Below are 24129 nucleotides of genomic sequence, written 5' to 3'. Positions count from 1 at the left end.
CCCGCGCCATTTTATATATATATATATATATATATATATATATATATATAGTGTAAAATACATAGAATGAGCTGAAGTGGATACATCATATTTTATTCGGTTGAGGGAAATGTGTAGTAATCAGGGAATGAACCCTATTTTATTATTTATTTATTATTATTATTATTATTATCATTATTATTTTGTATTTTGTGTTTGTTTATATTTATAGATATTATTGTTTTCTATTTATTTTATATTTGTTTATTTATTCTTTTTATTTATGTTTTTATTTTGTTTTCATTTATACATTTTCCTTATTTTTTATTATTCTTAGTCATTGTTTTTATTTTCTTTGTTTCATTTTTAGTTTTATTTCGATTTTCATTTTTCTTTTCCTTGGCAGGGCAAAACAATTCGTATTTTCACAAAATTTCGATCAAATTGGAAACGTTTCTAATAGAATTGTGACATATCATCCAGGCCGTGCGATAGCCTATTGGTTACCGTGTCGAACTCATGTGCGGGTGGTCGTGAGTTCGATTCCCGGGACCAACTGCGGGCTTCTTGCCTTGCTTCACGACATCCCTGGCCAGGCGGGGAGGCGACCCAAGCATCGGCAACTGACAAGGGGTTTCTCACTTCCCACTTGGTAGGGGTGGTGAGTACTTCTTCCTCTTCTTCTTCTTTTTCTTCTTCTTTCTTCTTTTTCTTCTTATCCTTCTTTTTGTTATTCTTTTCCTTCTTTCTTCTTTTTCTTCCTCTTCTTCTTCTTAACCTATCATCAGCTGTCACAGGTGACCTCATCAGGTCACCATGAAGTTGGCCTGAAACCTAACTCCTTCAGGAGTTTCAGTCGAGGAGGACTAGGAGCGCGTACAGTACAGTCACGGGCAAAAGTTCGGACCCATCCATGCTACAGTTATCACAACGTCAATATTGTTATTATTTTATTTATTTATTTTTATTTATTGTTATTATTATTATTTTTTTATTTATTGTTATTATTACTTTCATTTTTTTTTTTTTGTCGCGTACTTGATACAATTGTCCATATAGTATTTAGCTTAAAGCTGAAAACATAAAAATAAAAATTGTCAGACAAAGAATCTGAAGTTTGTATCCTGAAATACTGTGGATCAGAAGTTTTGCTCACGACTGTACCTATGTGTCATGTAGCCTCAGATCTTTCAGGATCGTGTTTCAGAAGGAGAGGGTTGTGAGTGCTGAAGCCTGACAATGAATAAAAGTCTGAAAGTGGTTCAGACATTGTAATAAAGTCAAAATAATGGTTACAAAAAAGAAATAGAAAGAAAAAGGTCAGTATTGGTTACGAAAAAAAAAATCGGGGAAAAGAGTCACAATTTCTTTATCAAGCTGAAAAAAATAATAAAAACTATAATTACTATAATAGATAAGAATAGATAAAATATATTATAAATATTATTTAAACGTTAACTTTCTCCTATATATATATATTTTTTTTTTCTGTGATCATTCGATTAAGTGAAAGTGCCTTGCTTTGGATGTGCTGTGTCTTGCTGCATTGTTTCTGACCCAGAGCAGTGGGCGGGATACAGGGATGCCCCCGTCATCCACGAGGAGCTAAGATGAGAGGGGGTAGAGGGTGGTGGAGTGGAGTGGGTGGGAATGGATACTTAGCTACCCCCCATATAGGTGGGAAAAACCCTTTGGCGTATAGATATATAGATAGATATGGTGTATAGGGAGATAGTCACAAACCCTTTCACTATCATCGTTGAAGGAAATCTACCAAAACGACCGCGTAGTTCGTAATGTGATCAATTTCGTCTATTCAGTTATTAGAGTATCGTGGCTCGTTGGCTGAGCGGGTTAGGGCGTCGTTACTTGCGGCGAAGGTTGAGGTGGTGGCGGTTCGAATCCTGCCACCGGTGAAGTTGAACCAAGGGCATGGTTCATTAAATTTCACGCTACAAAAGCCCTCTGTGAGGGGCACCGTCCTAGCCTTCCGATAGGGGGATGGAGTTTGTGACGTCAAACCATATCACGTCATGTATATTTTAATATCAATCAATCAAACCATATCATCATCATCAGAATATCGTGGCGGTATACGTGCGCGAGCTCACATACACACACACACACACACACACACACACACACACACACACACATACACACACAGGAGAAACATTTATTGTTGACAAACAAGAGTGATATTCCACTTCAAGGACGAGATAACAAAAAAAAAAAAAAAAAAAAAAAAAAAATCGAAAAACCAAAAACCTGATTCACCTCCGATCGTGGTGCGCTACAGCAGTGTACTCTCCACCTGAAATAAAAGAATGAATAAATCATTTAAATAAAAAAAAAGGGAAGATACATAAACCAGCAATCAGTTATTCACAGCCTTAACCTAACATAAAAAGGAAAAAGTAAATGAAAATTTAAACATTGAAAGAAAGAAAAGAGAAACAGCATATTATTGTAGTTTTGAAAAAAAAATAAATAAATAGAATGGACATAACAAAAATAAATACTTATTGGACGGAAGAATAGCCAAAGGACATGGAAAGAAAACGAAGAAAAGACCAAATGTTCAATAAGAAATTATTAAGAAGTTCCTTGGGTTTCTTGTCAAATGCTTTGAGCTGTGGTTGGAACAACATGGGAGAAGAAATTGTAAAGTTAGACAACATGTGTGAATTAAAAATTAATAGAAGCACAGAGACGGGACCCCACCAGTATAGCTCTAACATACACAGACACACACACACACGCGCACACACGACTCGGTGGCGCGGTTGGTAGAGTCTCCGACTGTCACTACGGCGGTCCGGGTTCGAATCGTGCCCAGGGCTAAAATAACTTCAGTATCGCTGCGCTTCGAGTCGTTACTCCAACTCTCGTGGGCAGGGAGTTGGGGGTGGGGTGCTTGTGAAGTCACAGCATTACCCATAGATCGGTCATACGAGCTCTGAGCTCTCTTTCGGGAGGGAAATAGCTGTCTATCACGAGTCCAACATGTGGTCCAAAAGACCATAGTGAATACATACACACATACACACAGTATTACCCATAGATTGGTCATACGAGCTCTGAGCTCTTATCCGGGAGGTTAATAACTGTCGATCACGAGTCCAACACGTGATCCAAGACCATGGTGAATCAGACACACACACGGACACATACATATATATATATATATATATATATATATATATATATATATAATATATATATATATGTGTGTGTGTGTGTGTGCAGCAAGTACGTGTGTACTTTGTACACATTCGTGGCATTGCATTTTTATAGATTTCACTTCAGACCGTTTGCACAAAGTTATCCCCGTGACGTCACCATAACGTATCTTGTGGGTTCCCGTCTTGTTTGTGTTTTGGCGGCGTTGCCACGTCTCCTTGGACGGGCACGTGAGGGGAGGTGGCAACCCACATCGCGGCAACGTTGTATATATATTGGAGGCTCGAATATGCGAATTGTCACGTCTTTTGTCATTTCTTTTGGCGTTGTTTTGGTTGGCAGAAGCTGTCGCGTCTCGGCAGCTAAGTCGGCGAGTTGGCAACACTGGTGGAAGGGAGGCGTTGGCATTCCTTGGAATTTGACGTCTCCTGCCCCTTCCGTTCCGTTCACCGTTCCTTTCCGTTGTTCCGTGAGTCCCCAAATCGGAACGTGGTCCGGTTCCCCCGTACGAAACACTCGAACTCCTGTAGGAGACCTCGTCCTTCAGCATTCTTATTTTCTTCTCGTCCGACGACATGCGGCAACCGCGGCGGACGCAAGGTGGTTACGGCGGCGGTGGCGGCGGCGGCGGAGGAGACTGTACAGGTAACGCCATGGTGGAGGTGGAGGGGCTGTGTAGTGTAGTGTAGCTTCAGGTAAGAGCAGCACAACATAGCCACCAGACCGCTTCTTCCCAACAGGTAAACGGCTTCGTCCTCCTCCTCCTCCTCCTACGGAAGACCCCAAGCCCTCCTGCACCCGTCGACACTCCTCCGCCCTCGGCCTCACGCCCAGGTAAGTCCCCAGCAGGAGACCCATGTCCAGACCCCTATCGAGGATTATGCGTAAAAGGACCAGAGAGGTCCTAACGTTGTGTGACACTAAAGTGAAGAAGAAGATGATCACGGCGAGCGTTAGCAAGTAACCAACCTCCCTCATTCCTGCCGCTCCCAGGTGGGCGGGGGGGAAGGGGGGAGGGGAGAAGGAGTGTGGGGGGGGGAATTAAGGGGAGGGATGAAGCAGAATACCACCATTCCTCTCCTTACGTCTGTTTGGAGCTGCGTCTTAGTCTATTGGACTCATCATATGCGTCAACGTCTGGGGCGTTGGGGGAATGGGGGAGAGGTGTGATGGGGGGGGGGTGTGAGTGAGGAGGAAGTGGGCGGGGAAGGTGAGGGAGAAGGAGGAGAAGGAATCCATTGTTTGTGTCCGTGTGACAAAGGATGTGTCTGTGTGTGTGTGTGTGTGTGTGTGTGTGCGTGTTTGACCTCGCCCTTCCGTCCATGGCCATCGACAGGACAAACGTCTCGGAACTTTGCTCCTCCGTCGCGGTCCTCGGTCGGAGTCCCTGAAGGGGGCGTCCGCGTGCGTGCGAGCGTGCCAAGGTAACAAACATTCCTCGAGGACTCGTCATCGTCTCGCCTTCACCGCCTCCGTCGGCGTTGCAGGTTCCTCTCCTGAAGCAGGCGTCTGAAGTTCGAGGTTTCTTCTGTTTTCTTCTTCGTTGGCTTGTGAAAGTATGGAGACTCGAGGCAAAATGGGGTACCGGTCGATGGAGACCCCGTTCAAGCTCCAGTCCGCCCCTCAGGCGAAGGAAATCGTCCTGGAGGAGGTGTCATCGAAGTGAGTTCGAGGATTGGGTCGTCGATGTTTCGCCACCCGAAGTGAGACTTCCACACAGTCGTCTTTGTAAATATTTCCGCTGCCCCGACACAGTCCTTTAAACCAACTGTTTCTCCTCCTCCTCTTCCTCCTCCAACTCCTCCTCTTCCTCCTCCTCCTACTCTTCCTCCTCCTTTATTGCCCTGTTTGTTGCCCTTGCCATTGTCAGCTGGAGAAACGTGGTTAGGAGGTGGAGGTCAAAAGGAGGAGGAGGAGGAGGAGAGGAGGGAGAAGAAGAACGTGCATGTATGTACTGGTGTCCATGATCACATATATTGTATATGTTTGCAACACACACACACACACACACACACACACAAATCTATGTATATGTGTGTGTATGTGTGTGTATTCCGCTTTTGACATCACCGCCCGAATCACCTACCTGCTGCCTTTGCTTTCCCCCACGAGCTGCCTCACTCCCTCTCTTCGTCCCAACTCCCTTGTTATGGACACATTCTGTTGATGTTATCCCTTCCCCGTCTCCTGGACACGCAACTTTATTTATTAATCTCTTTATATATATATATATTTTTTGTCACGAGCAACTTCACCATTACCAACAACTCAACCATTACCCATTGTGTCAGTATGATTACTATTGATACTAACAGTACGTCCGCTCTCTATCTGCGTCATGCATATACGCCATGACCCCAAACTCTCACTAGCCGGGCGCCATGCACCACTGACTCACCACCAACATTATCACACCTACTCCCGTGTTTGATCCCCAGACCCGCATTTTCGACGCAGAACATTCCAACACAGCCTCCTCCATCACACGTAAGGCCTGTCATCTTTAAGGTCGACACAAGAGCAGGTCACTTCACTTGTGACGCCGTGGGCATTTTGCTCAAGGTGGCGGAATGTGTAAGTTGAATGCATTGGTTATCACACACACACACACGAATGACGTCATAGGTTTAAGTTTTCTTCCTGGGGTGATCTGACCTGTTCTTGTACCGACCTTGGACTCGATCTTTTCCGGCAGTTCCGGGTATGATTCCGTCGGTTTCTGGCATACCACCACCTCTCACAGTCTTTTATGCCTCTATACCACTTATACCACTCCCGCCACCTACCATCACCACCTCTCGGAATGGTAGTACGGTAACAACACCGCTTACCATTATACCACCACGACTACCACCACCTGCATACCATCCAATTGGGTCATCCGGAAAGGCGGGAACTCCAACAGCAGTACATAGGTACGAACCACCCACCCCATCCCGACACCCCGCGGTAACTCAGGCGAAGCGGGGCGAAGAGAGGAGGAGGACGAGGAGGAAGAGGAGGAGGAAAAATAGTCAGGAGCTTCGGTCCCGCAAGAGCAATAGGATCAGCTTTTTATTCTTATTTTTTATTCATTTTTATTGATTTATTTTTTATTTTATTTTTTATTTTGTATTAATTTTATTTATTTATTACAATTGTTTGTGTTTTTATTATATATATATATTATATATATATATATATATATATATATATATTTTTTTTTTTTTTTTCTCTTTTTTGAGGGGGGGGAGTGAAATGTCACTCCCAAGGGCTTTGTTAAGCCCGTGCGATACTCGAATGTTATGGACGGTGGGACTTTGTTATGCCCACAGGAGACGTGGCTCCGCGGTTCTGTCAACAAACGTCTCTGCGGATAGCGTCACCCCCTGCGCACGGCTAGCGGTGTGCCAACATGTTGGCTAAAGACTTCCAGCACAACGACACTGGCTTGTTGTCACGTTGAAGCCAAACATGAGAGTGTCGGTCTGGGATATTGCTTAATGTGTATGTGGGTATTTAGAATATATGTGTATATACACTATGTGTATCGGGTGTATGTGTCTGTTTCACCTCGGTCGTGGATCACGTGTTGGAATCGTGATCGACAGCGATTAACCTCAGGATGAGAGCTCAGAGCACGTATATGGGCATGGGTAATGATGTGACACACACACACACACACAGCTCCTTGCCCAACAAATTTGGAGTGCCGGTTCGCAGTGGAGCGATGCTGAAATTTTCAGCTATCAGGGGGAAACGAACTCGAATCGCTGAATTGGCGGTCGCGAGCGGTACCACTCCACTGTCGAGGTGTGTGTGTGTGTGCGTGTGCGAGTGGCAAATAGGTGAAAGTGGGTGAAGGAAGACACAAGTCTTAATTGGAGTTTTGTTCCAGAAATTGGGGCTTGTGTGTCCTTGCGGCGTTCCTTTCAGAAGAAAGATGTCAGGAAGTCTGACAGTGAGAGGAATGCCATTATCCGTACCACACACACACACACACACACACACACACACACACACACACCTCATGGCGCAGTTGGTAGAGTTCCCGGCTCCCACTATGGAGGTCCGGGTTCGAATCCCGCCCAGGGCTGAAATAATTTCAGTATCACTGCGCTGTGAGTCGTTACTCCAACTCTCATGGGCGGGGAGTTGGGTGGGTGTGTGCGTGTGTAAGGTCACAGCATTGCCCATAGATCGGTCCTATGCGAGCTCTGAGCTCCCTTCCGGGAGGGAAATATGTGTCGATCACGTGTCCAACACGTGATCCAAAAAGACCATGGTGAATAGCACACATACACACACGTACAGAAACACACACACACACACACAAAACAATGTACGCCTTTATTCCAAGAATCCGAAGGACAAAGACATTGAAGAGACAAAGGGGGGAAGGGGGGAACTTCGGTACACGGCAACGCCATCCTTATCCCCCATCCGCTCAGTGACGCATCCCGTAGTTTTTGTTCTGGTGAGTGACAGGAGCTCCTTACCGATGGCATCAGGACTCGCCAGACCCCAATCGAGTCCGGGTCGCGATCATTCGAAGTCCTGTTCAGAGGCAAGACCCTCCGATTGGACGATTACATGTCCAAGATGTCCAAGAAAATACCCCCTCTTTACATATATACTATATATATATATATATATATATATATATATATATAATGTATGTATACACACACACACACACACATATATATATATATATATATATATATATATATATATATATATGTACATATATACTTTTTGGGCAAAGTCTTTCTCGTAAACAATTTTTGTTGAATGCTAAAGCACATGTGGTATCAACTATTTTTAGAGAACATTTCTCTAACTTTCTAAGTATCCTTTTCTTGGAAAGTTAGAGAAATGTTCTCTAGAAATCATTGATGTCACATGTGCTTTAATATTCAACAGTAATATATATATATATATATATATATATATATAATATATATATATATATATAATATATATATATATATATATATATTTCATTAAAATTGACGGCTAATTGTGCATTTATTATTTTCTAAATGCATTTTCCAAATGCCTTACTAAGGATTTATGTTCCTTTAAAGATAGGTTTATAACTTCAATTAGCCATCACTTTTAATGAAGTATGTCTAAGAGAAAATCTCCTGCCCGTTTATGCTATATATATATATATATATATATATATATATATATATATATATATATATATATATATATATATATATATACATATATAATGTATATACAAACATACGTATACCAAAGGGTTTTTCACCCTATATATGATAACAGATGGATTGACCATCTGGGTGTCAGGTTGTGAGTTCCCATGCTCTGGACTGGCCAAGAACTCGTCACAGATGGCGTATTGCCTCACTGGGAAGCCTCGGACTCTAACGGACCAACGAGCCGGTCCGCGGCCTCCAGGCTAACTGAGGAAGTTCCAGAGGAAAAGGAGAAGTTAGTTGAGACATACTGTCCCCTTGTCCTCCCCATGACGTCATCCAGCAGAAGGATGTATCGGCAGACCATCGCTAAAGTGTAGATATGACAACCCGCGAATGCAGAAGTCACGAATGCGCGAATAAACAAATTCGCGAATACGTCAGTGGTGGGAAACGCGAATGAGGGAATGCTCGAGCCGCGAATAAGCGAATCGCGAATACCGAGTCTTGAGTACACGAATCACATCGCTTGGGTTGACGTTAAAGTCCACCATGCAAACAGCCAGGCAGCGTGAGGATCGTAAGAGAACTTGAGCTTTAAACGGAAACTGTGTTTTTATGTTCTTGACCGTCGCCCGCCGATTTCATTCGGTTGACGGAGACCTTTGGGAGCCATTGCTAAGGACGACCTCAAACCCAAACTCGTAAGGCTGACGCCAGTTGTCGTCAGGTGATTTTATTTATGTGGAAGGAAACTTCCGTCAAGTCGGAAGTTAAAGACGTTGAACCACTTCGCGCCGCCGCCGCTTGCAGTCGCGGGCCCACGCCCACGCCCACCACACGTGTGTCGCTCCGCCCACCCACGTGGCCGAGCCGGGATCCACGGGGCGGATTTCTACAACTAACGTTTCACCTCATCTGGATTTTATTCAGCTAATTATGGGTTTATTTCCTGAATTAACGTTGTTCTTTGTTTCAACAAGCCCCACTAGAAAAAAAAAAAACATTGATTTGTTATCATATTCTCGCTCGAATCCTCGTCGAGAGAAGGTCTTCCTCCCTTCCCTCTGCTGACGTCATGTGGATGCCACGCTCTCATTAGACGTTGACAGCCTCCCCTCCCCCCGTAACCACGCCTTCAGCTAAACAAAATTGTTTTGTAGATGAAATGGTATGAAAAAATGTCTTGGTGGTGAAGGCGTTGAGTGTATAAGTCCTCAAAAGTTGAGTAAAACCACTTGGGGGAGGCATCAGCCAGACTGAAATATGAAATGTTATCATCGAGTTGAAGAGTTCAGTTGAGACAGATTGAACCCTGGTGCTTCAAGGGCTCGTGTTCTGCTCAGTGTCATTGTGTGTCGTTGCTTGTCTCTTGGCGTAAAACTCGTGAAGGTCGCCATCTTTTGTTTTTAGGCTTTTATTTCGCTTTTTTTTCATTTGTTAGGGTTTTTTCCTTTGTCCACCTGTGAATTAATTTTCCTTATCTCTCTCTCTCTCTCTCTCTCTCTCTTTCATTTGTTTGGATTTTTTTTCCATTGTCCACTTATTGAATTATTTTTTCCTTCTCTCTCTCTCTCTCTCTCTCTCTCGCTCTCTTTTTTCATTTGTTTGGATTTTTTTTCCTTTGTCCACTTGTGAATTATTTTTTCCTTCTCTCTCTTTCTCTCTCTCTCTTTCTCTCTCTCTCTCTCTCTCTCTTTCATTTGTTTGGATTTTTTTTCCATTGTCCACTGATTGAATTCTTTTTCCTTCTCTCTCTCTCTTTCTCTACCTCTCTCTCTCTCTCTCTCGCTCTCTTTTTTCATTTGTTTGGATTTTTTTTCCTTTGTCCACTTGTGAATTATTTTTTCCTTCTCTCTCTTTCTCTCTCTCTCTCTCTTTCATTTGTTTGGATTTTTTTTCCATTGTCCACTGATTGAATTCTTTTTCCTTCTCTCTCTCTCTTTCTCTACCTCTCTCTCTCCCTCCCTCTCTCTCCCTTTCGTGTATCTGCGCCACAAATATAAGGTACCTGATCACTTCCACTTGCCCTGGCTGTCTTAACACAGAGGGCTAAGGTGACAGCTTTAGTATAAGATTATCACTCAGGTTGTGGATCATCATTATGGTTTAGATCACGAAACTATTATTTTGTGTTACGTGATGATGATATGGTTTAACGTCACAAACTCCCCCTATCGGGAGGCTAGGACGGTGCCCCTCACAGAGGACACTGTAGCGTGGAATTCAATGAACCATACCCCTGGTTCAGCTTCGCCGGTGGCAGGATTCGAACCGCCATCCCCTCGACATTCACCGCAAATAACGACGCTTGGGAACGTGGGCCAGTGTACAGTCGTGGACAAAAGAACCTGACACAAGCTGAAGAATCCTTCTTGCATTTACTCTCTAGTAATATTATGGAGGAACGCCTAGATACGCTAAGACATAAGACATGCCACTTACCGCTAACAACCACTTCGACAAAGCCCACTTGACTGTGACGAGACACAAGTCTCCATATTTGCATCATCCTAGACCCACACTCCCCTAAACCAGTTTTCCAGGGATTTTATTAACACCCCATACGGACCAGAGGCACACATCCCTGTGTTTTGCAATTGGAAATTCGTCTCCACTCAAAGAGGAATTGTGCTTTGAAATTGTACTCAATCTCAATTCTTCTACTTCCTTTCGCATATCTCACCATGAGTTCCTCTACGTCTCTGGCGCGATAGAGTTCCTTCGGACAGAAGGTCTGGCGACATAAAACCTAAGAGAACCTGCGCACTAGTACCACCCTACGGACCAGAGGCACACATCATTTTGTTTTGCAATTGGAAATTCGTCTCCACTCAAAAGAGGAATTGTGCTTTGAAACTGTACCCAATCTCAATTCTTCTACTTCCCTAAGAGAACCTGCGCATTAGTGCCACCTCCCTCCCTCACCCTCCACCGCCCTTTGCCGATGAATCTTGGGATTCCTTTTTGGTACGTCACGTCAGAGGGTCCGCAGGAGAATGCCAATGTTTAATGAAGGAGTTTTGTAAAGTGTGGATGCCATTTGTGCGCTCTTGGCCACGTGACCACTGGGCCACACACTGTGGCAGTGCGTTACACGTAGCGGTGGAGCGTTACGGAATAAGGTTACATATAACGGGAGGACGTCACGTGTAACGGAAGTACGGTACACGTGACGACAGCGCGTCATACGTGTTGGCAGTGCGTCACACGTAGCGGTAGAGCGTTACGGAATGACGTTACATGTAACGGAAATACGTCACGCGTAACGGAAGTACGTTACACGTGATAACAGCGCGTCATACATGTTAGCAGTGCGTTACACGTAGCGGTAGAGCGTTACGGAAGGATGTTACATGTTACAGCTACTCGTCACACGTGTTGGCAGTGCGTTACACGTAGCGGTGGAGCGTTACGGAAGGACGTTACACGAGACGGCGTGTTGGTAATGCGTTACACGGTAGTGCGTTACATACGACGACAGTGCAGTACGCGTGACGGTGGTACGTTACGCGTGGCGACAGTGCATGACACTGTGTCTTCCTGCAATGCATCTGATCCGAGCATTGGTCGGGTGTGAGGGATGGCCCTCCATCCACGTGGATCTAAGATGGGGATAGGGATGGGGGGATCCGACAAAGCGGTGTTGGTGGGTGCATACCTTGGCTTGTCACCTTCCTTATAAGGGGAAAGTGCTCTTTATATAGATAAGTATGTATGTATGGTAAAATATATAGTGTGATAGCAACTACGGGCCCCAAATGATAATGATAATATGTAAGATAAAGGTGTCTCTATTGGTCACCTTCTTTATAAGGCGAAAGTATCTTTATATAGGTATGTATATATGTATGGTAAAATTTACAGTGTGATAACAACTACAGGCACCAAATGATAATGATAATATGTATGATAAAGATGAGTCTATTTAACAACTACAGGCACCAAATGATAATGATAATATTTATGATAAAGAAGAGTCAATTTAACAACTACAGGCACCAAATGATAATGGTAATATTTATGATAAAGAAGATTCTATTTAACAACTACAGGCATCAAATGATCATAATTATGATAAAGAAGGGTCTGTTTAACAACTACAGGCACCAAATGATAATGATAATATGATAAAGAAGAGTCAATTTAACAACTTGGAAGATGCATCTACGCAGCAGGTACGCACTCCATCCTGTTTTACCTCCACTGCGCAAATTCCCCAACAAAACTCCTTCAATTCGGTAACCCCGCCCCTCCCCCCTCCCCCAAGAAGGCTTTTATTATTTGTTTATTAAATTATTCATTTATTTCCGGCGTGCTGGGGGGTTGAGGGGGGTTGCTACTACTCCACCCCCCACTCCCTCCCATCCTCACCCTACCGCGGTCACGTGATTGGAATCGTTTGACGGTCGCCAGAATGGATTGTTGATAAGACGTCGCACTTTTGAAAGGTTCCTTGTCTTAGTGCACACACATGCATACACACACACACACACACACACACACACACACCATGTGTTCCAGAAGATTTTTCCACCTTATTGGGCAACATATACTCCGAGTGTCCTGTATGTGTGTGTGTGTGTGTGTGTATAAATATATATATATATATATATATATACATATATATATAATATTTTTTCCCAACCACAAATAACTTTCAATTCCATGCCATCGCAGTCGAGACTGAGAATCGCTCGATGGAGGCATCCGTTGGAAATTGAAACGTGGACGAGCCGAGGATATATATATATATATATATATATATATATATATATATATATGTATGTATTATATATATATATATATATATATATATATATATATATATATATATATGTATGTATTATATATATAACAGAAGGGATATGATATATTTGGCATCGTCTTAAGTACCGCCTTATTCTTTACAAGAACATGATGCCATTGAGGATGCTTTCCCCTTTTAAGGAAGAACATGACATCACAGATGACCTAGCTTTCCTCTTTAAAGTCGATGACATCATTTTGGTATTTTTTAATCACGTTTTGTGACGTCGTTTTCTCTCTGAGATCAAGTGACGTTTTGTGACGTATTATTCTCTTTAGAGAAGGTACGTCACTGTCTTGGAAGAGAGAAAGAGCGAGAGAGAACGAATAAACACCTTTTTACCCCAAGAGGAAAATATAATACATTACGTCACGTTCGATGACGTCATCCCTCCCCCCCTGAGGTGAGGTGACGTCACAGATATCTCACGTGTTGCTGCACGTGACCAGTGTACGGAGGAGCCGTGCGGCCATAGGACGCTCGGGGAACGTTCTGGAAGAGGTTGGCGAACAGGTTCTTGGTCCGCTGGTCCGTAGGGGTGGGGGTTGGGGGGGGAGAGGAACAGAGCCCTAAGTCCCCCCCGGGAGGCAAAGTTCTCAGTGACGCCCCCTTCCCCCCTATCACCACTTCCCATTTCCATCATTCCTTGCTACCTTTTATAGATATTGGCTTGCGAAATAATTAAACAGATTTTAAATTTTTTATTTGTTGTCCCTATTGTAGAAGTGATAAAAGGGGGAAAAATATTTCATATTCTGTTGATTCTTAGGCAAAATTCGTATATTACGGTAAACTATTCAGGGCTCCTTTGACCCTTTTTTATTATAATCATTTTGTCAGCCTTGTGGGCGGTATGTCCAGACTCGAATTACCGCCCCAGGAGGGTATATGGCCCCCCCATGTGAGGTCCCTGAGTGAAAAAACACCTCGTGGGAGCAGCAGACAGAGGCCCTCCGTCGCCTCGTCTTGTCTGCCTTGACACACAACTCCTCCAGACAAACCGGAAGAAATGCACAAAGACTTTTAAAAACTCCTCGCCAACACTGGCGAATGATTCTGCTCCCAGCACGAGAAAGTACTTTTTATTTTCAAATCTACTGGCTTCATTCATTGCCCAGGGAAATGACCCGCTAGGTTTTTATCGACGAGGCATTCGACCAGGTCCAGTAGGAACTCGGGTACAGATGTCTGATTACTGGTGGTAGAGGGCGTTCGCTAAGATTGGCGAAAGGTTTTTCGTAAGTACGATTACCTTTTCCACTACGAGGACCCACTTTAGAGATTTTGCTCTGCCTGGCGTCAGACGATTTTATTCATTCGTGTCAGAGAGAGAGAGAGAGAGAGAGGCCTTTCGGGGATCGGGATGAGATGCAAGTCGTACTAAAGTGGAATTTTTAACTTTGTCGCCATTTTATTCATGTGACAGTATGATGATAATGAGAGTGATGGTGGTGATGATGATTGTGATGGCTGTGGTGAGGATATTTACAATGGTGATGTCACTGATAGTGGTGATGATAATGACTGCCATGGTCGTGGTGATGATGCAAATGATGATGATGATGATGATGGCTGAAGTGAAAATGAGGATGATGATAATAATGACGATCATGGCCGTAGTGATGGTGAGAATGGTGATGATGACCATAGTGATGCTAAAACGATAAAATGTAAATTTTGTGACGCCATTGATGACGTCGTTGCTGAGAAGGAGTAAGTTCAAGCAAAGTTCGACGAGGACCGATGTCGTCCTCGACGCGTAGCGACACAGCGGAGGAAAAAGTGGTTCCTCGGGAGCGGCGGCCGTTGCCTCGAGGGCGAGGAGGAGGAGGTGAAGGAGGAGGTCTTTCGTCCCTTTCATCGTTCTGACTTCTCGAAGTCGCCTTGCGTTCGTCCCTCGCAAGTCGACCTCAAGGAACCAAGAAACCTCTTCCCGATGTACCTTTATTTATTTATTTATGTATTTATTTATTTATTTATTTACCTTCTCATTTATTAATTAATTAATTCAATTATTCATTATTCGACCTCGTTATGGTCCGTAACTCGTAACCAACTGGAATCGTGGTGTACAGTGACACAACGTCAAGTCTCACTGATGGTGTGGGTTCCTTATTTAGGGAATCGAAAACTCGATATAAACAAACAAATACAAGTACAACATCTTTGTAGTCTGCAGGCAGGCGTGTAGCGTTAAATCTCACTGGTTTTTGTGTGTGTGTGTTGTTTTGTAACCATGAAATTCAAATGAAGGTATTTTACATAAAGTAATATAATTAGAATAACGTTGAAAGATGTGTCTTACTTAAGTGCCTTTGTTGGCTTGTTTTTGTCCTTCCAGTTGTTCGAATGTTTTTATGTATTGTGAGCGTCCAGATTTGTTTGAATATTTTAAGTCATTGTGGAATCCAAATCTATTAAAGCGTTTTTACTTATTCATTGCAGTACTCGAAATGTATGTAAGTATAAACGTATTCGTGCATTTATTTTTTAAGTTTGCGTTTTGTCGGTATCCTGGAGTTTTTGTGATCTTGAATGTATAACTGACAAACGTGACCAGGAAGCCAGGGTACTGGAAGACGAGAACTACGCGGCAACTACCGTAACCGCCTGATCACGTGACCTGAGCTGTCTCGACAACTCTCTGATTCACCACCGTATCGAATCACGTGTTGGGCTTGTGATCGACAGTCCTTATCCTCTCTGATGAGAGCTTAGAGTTTATACAGTCTGGATCGTGGAGTAATATTGTGACCTTACACACACACACACACACACACACTTACACACGATTTGATTGATGGCACAGTGGTAGCGTTCGCGGCCGCCACTACGGCGGTCCGGGTTCAAATTCCGCCTAGGGCTGAAATAATTTCAGTATCGCTTCGCTGCGAGTCGTTACTCCAACTCTCGTGGGCAGGGAATTGTGTGCGTGCCCGTGTAAGGTCACAGCATTACCCATAGGTCGGTCATACATGAACTCTGAGCTCTCGTCCGGGAGGGAAATAGCTGTCGATCACGAGTCCAACACATGATCCAAGACCATGGTGAATCACACATCACATCACAAATTCTCGACATTGTAATGTTAATAGTGATGATAATGGTTATACTGTCACTAACCTGAAAATATATATGTAAAAAAGATCACAGTGATGAAGTTAGTAAAATGGATATTTCATCTAAAGGTTCAAAGGGGGGATAGGGTCCGGGGAGGGAGGGGGTCAAGCACCCCCCCTACACCCCTCCATCCCTCCCCCCCCACACACACACCACCCGTGATTGGTTATCCCCCCTCCACCCTCCCCCCACTCCATACACACGTGTCATTGTAACTATGGAATGCGTTTAGGGGGAGATTTTTTTTATTTATTTATTTTGTTATTATTATATTTATTTGTTTATTTATTATTTTAGCTTTCGATGTCTTCGTCACGTCTTAGAATACGAGTGATGATCTCGTGATCTCGGTTACACGTTTGTAGATCACAAACAAGACCACGGTCTGAGCAGTAGAGGTCTGGAAGTGGGAATCTTACTGAACTGCATAAGAGGACTGCAGCTAGCGGTCCAAATGTATAGAATTATTGTTTGCTTTCTTTCTTTGCATGTACACACACATACACACATACACATACATACCCACACATACGCACACACACACACACACACACACACACACACACACACACACACACACATAAACATACACATACATACCCACACATATACACAAACACACATACACACGCACACACACACACACACACACAAACTCGTGGCGCAGTGGTTAGTGTTCCCGGCTGCCACTACGGCGGTCCAGGTTTGTATCCCGCCCAAGGCTGAAATAATTTCAGTATCGCTGCGCTGCGAGTCGTTGCTCCAACTCTCGTGGACGGGTAGTTGGGTGTATGTGCGTGCCCGTGTAAGGTCACAGCATTACCCTTAGATCGGTCATGCATGAGCTCTGAGCTCTCATCCGGGAGGGAAATAGCTGTGGATCACGAGTCCAGTACGTGATCCAAGACCATGGTGAATCACACACACACACACACACACACACACACACACACACACACACACACACACACACACACACACCAAGTCTCTCTTTCCCCCTGATAAGGGGGGTAGCCTGCCAAGGCACCCACCCATTGTTTCCCTCTCATGCACGTACAGTCTATGTAGGACGCTCACTACAACGCAGTAACTAAAGGGTGCGATGTTGAGAGTAAGTGGAGCGCAGCGGGCGGGACTCCACGAGCGTAGCCAGCCAGCCAACCAGGTTTTCCACTTGTTGGTAACAGAACGAAAAACCGAACCAACTGTTCCCGGCCTACGTGCGATGTGCAACGTACAACGCTGAACGTAAAATGTGCTACGTGCAGTGCGGAACGCACGTTGAACGTGGAATGTAATGCAACGCGGAACGTACGTGCAATGTGGAACGTAATGCAACATAGAACGTGAAACGTACGTAGAACGTAATGCAACGTGGAACGTATGTGCAACGTGGAACGTAATGCAACGTGGACCGTACGTGCAACGTGCAACGTGGAACGTAATCCAACGTGGACCGTAATGCAACGTGGAACGTAATGCAGCGTGGAACGTACGTGCAACGTGGAACGTAACCCAACGTGGAACGTAATGCAATGTGGAACGTAATGCAACGTGGAACCTACGTGCAACGTGGAACGTAATGCAACGTGGAACGTAATGCAATATGGAACGTACGTGGGACGTAATGCAACGTGGAACGTACGTGGAACGCAGTGCAACGTGGAACGTAATGCAACGTGGGACGTACGTGCAACATGCAATATGCATCGTGTAAGATGCAGTGTACATCATGTCACACCCAACATAACGTGCAATATGTAACATGGTATATAGAGTGTAACATAACGTGCAACATGTAACATGCTATAGAGTGTAACATTACATGTAACATGCTACATAGAGTGTAACATAACGTGCAACACCTAACATGCAACACACAACATGCAACACACAAAGTGCAACATGCAACGTAAATGCAACACACAAAGTGTAACATGCAACGTAAATGCAACACACAAAGTGCAACACCCACGCCTTCGTGCAAGCACTGCTGTAGGGCCAAGTGGTCCAGCCAGCCAGTTTGCCCCCCCACGGGGGGGAAAAGAAAGCCACGGTGGATAGTGGCACACATCTTTGCAGCCACAGGGTGACGCAAAAACCACGCCAGCCCTGTGTCCCAACCCCCCTTATGGACCAGAGTTCCGTACCAGTCTTCTTTGGTTGGTGACTTGTCTTTGAGTCAAATAAGATGGCTGAACACGTTTAGGTGTTTCTAGTCCACATTTATTTTCCTCGCTCCCTCTCCACCTCTCTGACTCCACCTCTCTCGGCGCTGTAGTGTCCACAGGGATAGAAACGCTGGTAATCAGAGGCAAAATACTTCGCCACCCAAGCATACCCCGTTCCATTCATGGAGTTAGTACACAAAAGGCTTTGGTGTCATGGCAGACTGTGTACGTATTAGGAAGGTATTAGACTGGCTGTGTGTGTGTGTGTGTGTGTGTGTGTGTGTGTGTGTGTGTGTGTGTGTGATTCACCATGGTTCACCATGGTCTTTGATCACGTGTTGGACTCGTGATCGACAGCCATTTCCCTCCCGGAAGAGAGCTCATATATGACCGATCTATGGGTAATGTTGGAACTTTACACGCACACACACACCCAACTCCCCGCCCACGAAAGTTGGAGTAACGATTCGCAGCGCAGGGATACTTATATTATTTCTGCCTTGGGCGGGATTCGAACCCGTACCACCGTAGTGGTGGCCAGGAACTCAACCAACTGAGCCAAAGAGTTTTGTGTGTGTGTGTGTGTATATATGTATATATATATATATATATATATATGTATATATATACATATGTATATATATATATATACTATATATATATATTATATATATATATATATAATGTGTGTGTGTGTGTGTGTGTGCGCGCGCACGCGTGTGTGTGCATTGACCGACTGAATAAGGCAGCAGACGATCCTGACATTGCACAAACATACGTACGCATGAAAACGTTACCACTAACATCCACTGTGTCTGCGCCAGGATTTGAACTCGGACCTCCTGTGGGTAATGTGAGCGCGTTGCCCCTTAGCCAATTGGACTTGGACTTGTGATTACCTAAGTGCAATGTATAGGAAGGGAACTATACTCGTGTGGTACCGTCTCCTTGTCTCCAAACATTATACATAGTTTTGAATTCGCTTTTGGTTTTTAATTGGGCTATTGGTGTCAATTTAGAGCAACGCGTTTAAAATAACCACATACATACACTTTGCCCAAGGGTGGTAGTAACGGATTGCCGTATTTATATATATATATATATATATATATATATATATATATGTGTGTGTGTGTGTGTGTGTGTGTGTGTGTGTGTGTGTGTATAAAAGTTCCGAGTGGGGCTCGATGATCCGGGTCCGCCGCGGGACAGCCATTAACGCTACCCACTACACTAGTGTGCTTGTTTGTACGTGAGTGTGCATATTCGGGTGGATAATGTTGACATAATTGCATATTGACCAACCAATCTTGTACCTGTTCCCCGTTTTTTATTATATATATGTATATATATATATATATATATATATATATATATATATATATATATATATATTAAGCCTTTTTATTCGTTACGTCTGGTATTGGCGCCATGTTGCCAAATTGTGTTCATTTATTTTTGTCTATTCGTTATTATTTTTATCGTACATATTTGTTTATCTATTGCTATTTCTATAAGTTTGTTTCGATTTTCTATTTAATATATTTTATTTACTTATTCATTATTATTATTATTCATTTATTTTTATTTATTCTTATTTATTTATTTATTTGTTTGTTGCGACACCGCCTAGCAAGAATGTCAAGAAACATTTGCGAAATGTTTCTGGTCTGTTGCGAGACCGGCAAGAAACAACCACGAGACAGTCGAGAAACACGGGACAAACACAATTGATGTTTCACAAACATCGTGTCTCGGGGAAGGGAGAGGCATGGTGACGTCATACCGCCCCTGAGTGGGCAAGCAGAGGGCATCAAGGACTTTGGGTCAAACTTGTCAATAAGGTCTTCCCTTTGTAGGACCTCTAAGTAGAAAACTGACTTAACCTCTCTTAAGAAAAAAAAAAAACCCGCTAGATTTCATAGGTAAGCCAGATCAAGTAGAAAAGTAGTTTAAGACTATATCTACTTTCTTTGGGTGTGGAATTCATTCATGAAGACTGACGAAAGGTCTTTTTAAATGTACAGACATTACTGACAGTCATGTCGGACACGTATAGAGTGATTAGCGGAGGACATTCGCGCGTAGAGATCCCGTCCCCGGTCCCCCTCCTGGCCTTGGCGTCGTCCTGTCGCGGTCGCCAAGTTTCCCGCAGCAAGGCCCAGATGGCGCTCGCCGCAACCGCCCCCCCCCTCCCCTGTGGCCGCATCCTTCGCTTTCCTTCCCTCTCGTCTCATTGTCGTCGACAGCGTCGTCCTCACCGTCTTCGTCGTCCATCTTCATTTCCTGTCCATCTCATTGTCGCGTCTTTTTCCTTCATCCTAATGCCGTAAAAACGATTTTATTCGTCTTACGGGGGCAGAGCCGGCACGAAAGGGGGTATTGACCCCACCTTTCACCCCCTCTTCCCTACCCCCTACCTCCCACCGTCAGCTGAATTCACGTGAAACGGACGACGTGAGAGGACGTGTTGTAGGGGGGGAGTGAGGCATCGCTACACGAGTGTGTCTGAACCGCCCGTTTGTCCTTGATCCTGCCATTGTTTCCTTCTTGTTGCACCACCCTGTAGGTCCACAACCTCTGTTGCGTCAGGTTACAGCCTTACAAGCTCGGCATTACTCCCTGTAAGTAAACAAAATCTGCTGTGCCAAGGTGCATGAACAGACTTTTTTTTTTTTTTTTTTTTGAGTTATAAAATTCTAAACTTGTTTCGTCGTCTTCGCAATCCCTACTTTCGCTTTGTTCTTGCATGTCGCAAGGTCTGCCTTGTTTTGTGTGTGTCTGTGTGTACGTGTGCGTATGGGTTCCTTAATGATACACCTAGAGGGCTAACATGTAATAATCATTAAGCAATAAACCAAGTAAAGTGGTCGAGCTTGACTAAGGGGGCGGAGCTTGGCAAAAAGGGGTGGAGCTTGACAAGTGGGTATAGCATGACGAAAGGGGCAAAAATTGACAAAATAAGGTTTAACTGAATGAAAGGGGCGGAGTTTGACAAAACAGGTGGAACTGGGCAAGGGAGTGGAGCTTCACATAAAGGAAGTTTGACAAAGTGGGTGGAGCCTGACCAAAGGGGGCGGTGCATAACAAAAGGGCGGAGCTTCAGAAAGAGGGTGGAGCTATATAAGGGGGGCGGAGCCTCCATCTGTCTTTTGTCATGGAATACACCAAAGCTTTAGTATCCTGTATGCTGAGTGGCGGGTCTATGTGTGAGAATTTCCTTCAGCTGAATAAAATCACGTGACTTCAGCCAGAAGAGATTAGGTTAACTGAAAGAGGCGGGGACTCAAACGGGGAGAGAGACGCCCTCTAAGGTCACGTGGTTACTGGTGCATTACCGATCCACCTCCGGCCCGGGACGGACGGTGTCCGTAGGACTGCGGGAAGGGCGTCAGTAGTAGCTCCGGATGTGGTTGAGTCCTGCTTGTGGTTTCCTCAGGTTTGGTGCTTGCTTGCTTGCTTGCTTGCTTGCTTGCTGCGAACAGGCAGAGCGGATGAAGTTCATGTCAGACACAAACACGCCTTATTAAAAAAAAAAAAAAAAAAAAAAAAAAACATAAGAATAGAGGAGACTTCAAGAGACCATAAGCCCTACACAAGGTAGTTCAGTTCCATGTCCCCTACTACCTGTCATCTCTATCCATAAAGTTATCTAATTTTCTCTTAAAGCGACCAGTGATTTCAGCGCTCACTACATGGTTACAAAGTTTATTCCATTCATTAACTACTCTATCGGTAAACCAGTTCTTGCCGGTTTCCTTCTTCAAGAGAAGAAGAAGAAGAAGAAAAAGAAGTTTCCTCGAGTGTCGCTCCGTGTTATGTTTCCGCCCAGGGTCACTGTCACAGGAAGGAGTAGGACTTGTGATAATATCAACCCCCCCCCCTCTCTCTCTCTCACTCTCTCTCTCTCTCTCTCTCTCTCTCACTCTCTCTCTCTCTCTCTCTCTCTCTCCATATTTAATCTAGGTTTTAATATAAACGCCTGTACAAACAAAACATTTAACGTAACAAAAGAACATAAGAATGAAGGAGACTGCAAGAGACCATAAGGCCTACACTAGGTAGTCCCATGTCCATCACCACCTGTCATCCCCATCCATAAAGTTGCCTAACCGTTTTTTAAAACAACTGATAGTTTCAGCGTTATCTATATGGATAAGTGTATTCCATTCGTTGACCACCCTATTAGTAAACAAATTCTTGCCAATTTCCTTCTTAAATCTAAATTCGTCCAGTTTAAATCCATTACTGCGAGTCCTGCCCTGTTGTTTTAGTATGATGACCTTGTTTGCGTCACCCTTGTTAAAGCCTTTGATCCACTTGAACACCTCTAATAGATCACCCAGCACTTATTTTGTATAATTTTCAAGTTCACTAACCATCGTTCGACTGTCTTGTTGATGTAGGATAGAAACGCTGGGAAATGGCAGTCCATAACAACATCAAGGACAGCAAAGAACGCTTAACAAGGGCAAGGCCGATAAGAAGACGGCACTCATAATAATGAGCGTGTTTGCACGCGGAGTAAAACCCAGCCAAGGATCCTCACACGCAGAGTTAATAGATAAATGGATTAAATTATGTTTCTTCCTTTTTTTTTCCCTGTCTTGTTTATCATTTCTATCTTCTATTTTCTTTGTTCATATTTCCTGTTCTTTGTTCTTGTTTATCTTCTTTTTTATGTTTCATTGTTCTTCCGTTTGAGAACGATAGTGTTATATTTTGATTGCGTCGTTCTTCATTCAGACTCTGTCTAGATGCAGTGCATTTCCGAAGCACAAATCTCGAAGCATCTGCTCACCATGACGGCCTTTTGCCAACTGAGACAACACTACTAAATCGACCCTCGCGCCACGCCATCGTGACGTCATATCGTCGGTGCGACGTCATATCGTTCACATGAGGTCTCGCGTTTTTCATGTTTATTGTTTATTTATTTATTTATTTATTGGTTTATTTCAACTTAGACTTTGGAATTTGTGAAAATAAAATAATTGGAAATGGACAGATTGAATGGGATTTGTGTTTAGATTTTCAGCCCAAACTTTTTTTGTACTGAAATAAATTAAAATGTTATTCCGAGACAACTGCTGTACGTGAAACCACTGGAAATAACCCCTACGTTACTACTGACCGTGCTTTCATATCACCCCCCCCTCTCATCAGGGACGGGAATAGCTGTCGATCACGAGTCCAACACATGCTCCAAGGCATTGGTGAATTTCTCTCTCTCACACACAGACACACACACACACACACACACACACACATATATATATATATATATATATATGTATGTATGTATATAGTATGTCCTGTTGCAATAAGTGAAATAGTATAATTTGGGGTTTAAAAAGACATTTCTAAATTTATTTATTTTATTTTACTTTTTTCTTTTCTTTTTTTTTTTCTTTTTTTGTGGAAGGGGTAGTGGGGCGATCAGACAAAAGTTGGCTATTAAGCCCCTGTTCACACTAGCGGTTTCAATCGCCGCGGTTTAAACCGCGGCTGTTCAGTTACAGTGTAAGTCAGTGGAGGCGTTCACATACAGCCTCGTAATCTCTCCTTGACTATTCCGTACTGCTGCGGTTTCCGCGCGGTTCAAACCGCTAGTGTGAATAGAGCCTGAGGGGACGGTGGGGCGGGGAAAAGGTCTTAGTATTAATGGGGACGCGGTGGTAAAGGATTAAAGATTACTACTGTAGTCTCAGAGGGA

At 43.8% G+C, this 24129-nt stretch overlaps 1 protein-coding gene across 4 annotated transcripts in view; it reads left to right on the top strand.

The window, feature by feature from the left end:
- Positions 1-24129, top strand: part of vari (MAGUK p55 subfamily member vari) — a 101789-nt gene that overhangs the window by 34816 nt on the left and 42844 nt on the right. For 2 of the 4 annotated variants that reach the window (XM_076189964.1, XM_076189963.1), the window contains exon 1: positions 3730-3996. The exons of the other annotated variants lie outside the window; for them this stretch is intronic. The gene's annotated coding sequence lies outside the window, so the exon portion shown is untranslated. Of the gene's footprint in view, positions 1-3729; positions 3997-24129 lie in introns of those variants that run through there. 4 annotated transcript variants of the gene reach the window in all.

This window comes from Oratosquilla oratoria, chromosome 9, assembly GCF_046742065.1.
Source record: "Oratosquilla oratoria isolate Oo_2021 chromosome 9, ASM4674206v1, whole genome shotgun sequence".
NCBI lineage: Eukaryota > Metazoa > Arthropoda > Malacostraca > Stomatopoda > Squillidae > Oratosquilla > Oratosquilla oratoria.
The sequence above is the reverse complement of the archived record's forward strand: the minus strand, read 5'-3'. Positions and strand labels throughout refer to the sequence as shown.